The sequence below is a fragment of the Lactuca serriola genome, chromosome 1 (assembly GCF_051521515.1).
Source record: "Lactuca serriola cultivar US96UC23 chromosome 1, Lser_US96UC23_V15, whole genome shotgun sequence".
In the NCBI taxonomy this organism is placed as follows: Eukaryota; Viridiplantae; Streptophyta; class Magnoliopsida; order Asterales; family Asteraceae; genus Lactuca; species Lactuca serriola.
The window spans coordinates 155,917,978-155,923,977 of NC_136408.1; the positions used below are offsets into that span (position 1 = coordinate 155,917,978).

General features: G+C 33.2%; 1 long non-coding RNA gene across 2 annotated transcripts; it reads left to right on the top strand.

The window, feature by feature from the left end:
* The first annotated feature begins 2,523 nt into the window (after positions 1–2,523).
* LOC145071697 (uncharacterized) lies at positions 2,524–4,185 on the top strand. Of its 2 annotated transcripts, XR_013690715.1 has the most exons (4): positions 2,524–3,181; positions 3,414–3,605; positions 3,690–3,852; positions 3,942–4,185. It is a non-coding gene; the product is annotated as an uncharacterized LOC145071697 (long non-coding RNA). The 2 variants fall into 2 exon arrangements; XR_013690709.1 differs by having other exon boundaries at positions 2,526–3,605.
* The last annotated feature ends 1,815 nt before the right edge of the window (positions 4,186–6,000 follow it).

The window sequence follows — 6,000 nt, forward strand, 5'->3', positions numbered from 1 at the left end:
TAGTTATATGGCTTTTAAACATGTTTAAATGAGTTTACTCCCCATGAATGAGGAGTTTACGGCCCAAGCATGATCCTTGGCCGTAAACTCTTATTTGCTCCTCAAAATTCATGTTTAGGGTGTTATAAGTCCGGATTTGTAAGCCATAAGGTCATATCTAAGTCCCAATGTTGGTTTGGAGGGGTTAAATTGCTCAAAAACCCATGTTTTTAGCTGTTTACGGCCCAAGCATGCTCCTTGGCCATAAACACATGTTCCAGGTCCAAATTGATAGATTAAACACGAATTTGAAGGCCTAAGAGGTTAAACAACAAGTTTGGGATGTTACCTCAAAGATTTGGAGCCTTAATTCAATGTTTTGGACCTTGAATCTTTGGTTGAGGAGAGAGGTTAGAGAGAAAGTAGTGAGATGAAGCAAAAGCTTCAAATGGAAGTTTAGAGCACTTTAAATAGTGTTCGGGATTTGGACACGGTGGAATTCTACCCGATACCGGCGTTAGACGGGGCTTTTGGTCGCACCCGACCAAGTTGCCGTAACCCGATATGGCTGATTCTATAAATGTACCGATTACTAATACAGGGTGTTAGAATGAGTTTTAAATGCACTAGGACACCCATTAAGTCATTTTAAATAATCTATAATTTAATTACTTAATTAAATGGCTAAATCGAAAACGAATTTGAAAACAACGATTGGTTAACTGAAATGGATTACGAAAAGGGTTACAAGTAATGATACGAAATTTTGGGTTGTTACATAAGACCTAAGCATAAGCCTAAGTCCTGACCCTTGAGCCATAAGCCATAAGTCATAAGCCACCTATCTATACCTACAAACCCACACATACACCCTACCCTATTACAAATCCATATATCCACCCACCCTACCTAAACCCAACTTTACATACATGTATACACCCACACACACCCATACACAATCTTCCCATGTTTGCCAAAGCATGCCCACCTACACCTATACCCAATACCTACCTCATACAATCCACCTTCACCTTCACCTACAAACCCACACCAACACCACTCCACATAAAATTTAATATTAATAATCTGTATGTTCAAATAAAAATATCAATATATTAATATGACAGGCTTTGACTGATATTAACTAAAACCAAATAGCCTGACCAATTGTCTTTATTCGTAATCGGTTAATGACTTTCATCTGATTAATCAATCACTAAGGGTAATGTGGGATGTAGGTATGGGTGTGTGTATGTGTGTATGTGTATGGATTGGATTGTAGGGGTGGTGTTGGGTAGGATGTGTGGTATGTAGATGTGAGCTAAAGCCCTAAACCCTAACTACTAAGCCATAAGCCTATAACCTAGACATGTATCACAAGCCACAAGCCTCAAGCCTGAATGAATAAGCCTTAAGCCTAAATCCATAATCACTAATATATAAATAATAAGTCATAACTCATAATCCATGATGCATAAAGCATATGTAAACCTAAAGCTATAAGCCCTAATTTTAAGCCATTAGCCCTAATTTTTAAGCATAAGTCATAAGCTCTCAGTCATAAGTCATAAGTCATGATCCATAAGCCATAATTAGAATAATTCATATGCACTAAGCCTAAGGCCCTTTGCTTTATGCCCTAAACATAAGTCATAAGCCCTCAATCATAAGTCATGATCCATAAGCCATAATTGGCCTAATTCATATGCATTAAGCCTTAGGCCCTATGCTTTATATCCTAAGCCCTAAGCCGTAAGACCTAAGCCCTCATCCATAAGACTTGAGACTTAAGTAATTAATCATCAACCATAAGAATTAAATCTAAAGGTTAGGGCTTAGAGCTTAATGCTTAGGCTAACGAGAGTAGCCACCACCAACCCATTAGAAAAGTGCTGCCAGCTCAACGCCACATAAACTCCACTACAAGCTTACTACCAAACCACTAGCCTTTTGAAATGGTCACCACTCCAAATTATTTATTTATTTTTTTTATATGAAATTAAATAAAAAAAAAATTTAAACATAAACCTTACCATATCACATGCAAAGAAAATGGTCAGAAAAGCATAACCAATCACATGCGTCGTCTTCATCCGTCTCCATAACCACTCCACAACCAAGCCACTGGACACTGGGGAAGTGTTCACACATGACTTGGTTGTCCACCTTAGTTTTGATGCGTCTTTTTGGAACCCATTCTAGATAGCCTTGATGCTTAGTGCTTAGGACATAAGGTCCACGACTTATAACTTAGAGCTTAAGGCTTATGACTTATGGATTGGGGTTTTTAGTTTACATTTTTCAAAACCCTACCACACAGTAGACTAAAACAACATAAGTAAAAAAGTAAGAATTTTGATAGTTTTTCTCGACATTGGAGTTCAAACAAAGCATAGGAAAATCGTATATATTTTTTCTATTTTATATAATCAATATTAATTTATATATTTTTTAAATTCTATTATTAATCTAACTTTTTTTAAGTATATATTTCGTTGATACAAATTTTCACCAAAAAATTAAGATTCCCACACTTATTTTTCATTTCCCTCTTCTTTCTTTATCAAACTTTGCACTCTCCTTATCCTAATCGTGTTACCTCACCGGTGACAGACTCCCTAACCTTCATTGGCGAATGACGTCTACCCCCACGAAACCCCTTACGTTAACATCCCTTGTGGGTTGTCGCCACACAATCGACCTACACTGTCGCACATCTCAAACATCGTCGTCCTCGATACCAATTGAGAGTCCATCTCCAATTTCAAGCAATCGTTTCCACTTGACCTTATCCCAAAGACGCAAAACGATCTCACGACTCTCATTGTTCTTTTGATTTCCTTCTCTATTGTTTCCACTTGCTCATTGAGTCCGAGAGTCTGAGACGTAGAACAGGTTTGACAGTATCAAGCCCTTCGACTACACCTTGTCGCCTCCGCCTGAAGCACCTTCGCTTCCAGGTCCTCTTGGCGCTTGCTCATCTCGTTGTTCTGAGCTTAGTTATGCAGATCCGACAGTATATTGCCATCACTTAGTTGTGTAAATTCACAATTTCACAGATTTACAGCTTCACAAATTCATGGTTTCACAATTTTAATGAAATTCGTTTTCATTGATGGATAGTTCTGATCAAATTTGTTTTTATTGATTGAAAATTTTAAATGGTTAGCATCACAGATTCATAAAGATTCTTGTTCACACGGTATTGGACTTGTCTCATCTGTTTCCCCTCCTCCAGATGACCCCTCGACTATCATAAATTCTGCTTAATATTGTTAAATTTTTTTTCCTAATATTGTTAAAAAACTGCAATATTAAAGCTATTAGCCAATGAAGAGTTTATATAATCGATAGGGTTTGAAATTTGATTATTTATATGTTTGTTTGTGTGTTGACTAGTGGTTCCTTGATAACTCGAGATATTCATAGTGCAGATGGGGAGTGGAGAATAATTCTGCTGAGATACTTCAATCCTATTGGAGCTCACGAGAGTGGGAAACTTGGTGAAGATCCCATTAGGATCCAAAATAATCTGATGCCTTACACACAAAAACTAAGTAGTTGTTAGAAGATTACAAGAGTTGAATGTTTATGGTCATGATTACCGTACAAAAGATGGCAGTGTAGTATGTATCTATCTATTCTTGTTATAGCAACATACGACTTCCATTCAATTGATTTTTCTTATAATTTTTTATTTATCTTTGCAGATCCGGATTACATCCATGTGATGGATTTGGCTGATGGTCATGTTGCAACACTTAAAAAGCTAGAGGAATTGTGTTATATATTTTATGGTGGTGGTTTGTAGGGCAAAATATGTGATAAAATGATTGTTTTCGTACTGAATGTCATGGTATTCTTATATGTACGGTATGTGTTTCTTAATGTCATGAATTACATTTGTAGCGATTATATTTTTCCTTCTTTTAGCATATAATGATCTTTATTTTTGTTTGTAGAAGGGAAAGGCCAAACCTTGATCCTAGCGTTACGTGGAGAATAAGAAAATGACAAAAATGACGATTTACATTCCTTAATATCTTTTTACCAGATTATACCTTCAAATTTTTCTGGTGTAATATTGTTATAACACAAAGTTAATTTTTTCAGTTTTTTACTATAATGGTGGATGACATGTTATAACATAAACTGTATATTATAGCAATGTACTTTCGTTATGCAATGTTAGACAAAGTTGTATTCTTTTCATTTATTTATCACACTTTTCTGTTAAAGAAAGTTGTATTCTTTTCATTTTTAATGATGTATGATCTGGTGCAATTAAAAAATAGATGACAAAAGGGCAATTTGGTCCTTTCTTATATAGTTATTTGTTTTGTTTTTATTTGTTTTTATTTTTTTTTTTGGTTTTTTCATAAATTGTTTCTGACTTTACAAAACTGCCATTCAATTTTTTTCATTAATTTATACAACCCTTTAATTGCAAAAAAAAAGCAATGTACTTTTGTAAAATGCCATGATTGAACTTTTTGTTCGTTTTTTATTCTGCCAAATGATATCAAAGATAGATATGGTCAAATTTAAGAGTCTTCCAAATACAATAGTACAACAAGAATGAACATTACATAATTATAGTAACATATTCAATGAACGACCCCTAATTATACCGTTAAGACATTATTGTTCTTTTATAACTATATTTACATATAGACACATATAATAGCTGTAATGGTAACTAAATTCCACCTACACACACTATTTGCTTCTTTTTAAAGCTAATTCATAATATTTTGACATACATAATAAATGATACATGACCATAAGTAACATATTCAATGAACGATCCCTAATTATACCGATAAGACATTATTGTTTTTTTATAACTATATTTACATATAGACACATAATATTTGTAATCGTAACTAAATGTTACCTACACACACAATATTTGTTTATTTTTAAAGCCAATTCATAATATTTTGACACACATAATAAAAGGTTCATGACCATAAGTAACCAATAGTAACTTGTTTTATTTTCTTGCATTAACTAAGTACAACTAGTATAGAACCGTGTTATGGACACACAAATATTTAGTGTGACCATATGTATCACCTTTTAGCTACTTTGTCTGTTATGTGGCTAAAAAGACACCAGTTTATAGACACACAAAGAACTAACTCATGTGACGATACTTTTATCTACCGTCTCTCATAAAAAAAGTATGACAATCTTAATCGATACCTGTGGCTGATTGTGACCTATGGCCTTAGTGTTCGAGTGTGACTAATATTTTTCACATTTGGTATAATTAAGTGTGGTTAAAGTTTCGATTATCTATATAATGGTCACATAAACTAATTTAAATGTATCCAAAAACAATCTCTAACTTTTTTTTAGTGACTTTTGGCCACACTTTTAATAAAAAATGTCACAGGCCATTTTTCGAAAAGTGTGACCGTAGGTCATTTTTGTACTAGTGACCTCAAAGTAAAGGTGAAGATGGCAATTGATGTAAAAGTGATATTTAGTTTTATAAAGGGTAAATTTGTCATTTTTTGTTCTATTATTCTGCCAGCTATATTTATAAGGAAAAAATTGTTGGAAGGAATTATACTACTTTAATGTAATCAGTTCAATATAACTCAATAAAATCTTCCTGTTTCGTCCATTTCATCGGCGTTTCCATCCCCGCAAAGCGGGGATTCTTCCCTAGTTATACATTTTTTTTAGTTATAGTCACAAAATACACGTATAGATCATTTTTGTTAAAACTCTACATAAAATGATTATTAAAGGAGTATATTGTTTTGATTTTAAAAGACTATCAATTTGTAAATTATGGAGTGCTGTTATGATATTTTAAGAAAAATCTTATGAATACGTATATATTAAAATTTCATGTTATGAAGTATAAAATATAACAAATATTTAAAATAAGAAATGTTTTATCATCTTAACGGGTAAAATAAATAGTAATTTAAATATTTAATATTTTCATATTATGAAATATTAAATTTAATGTTTGTTATATTTTGTAGTTTCTGTTATAAACTA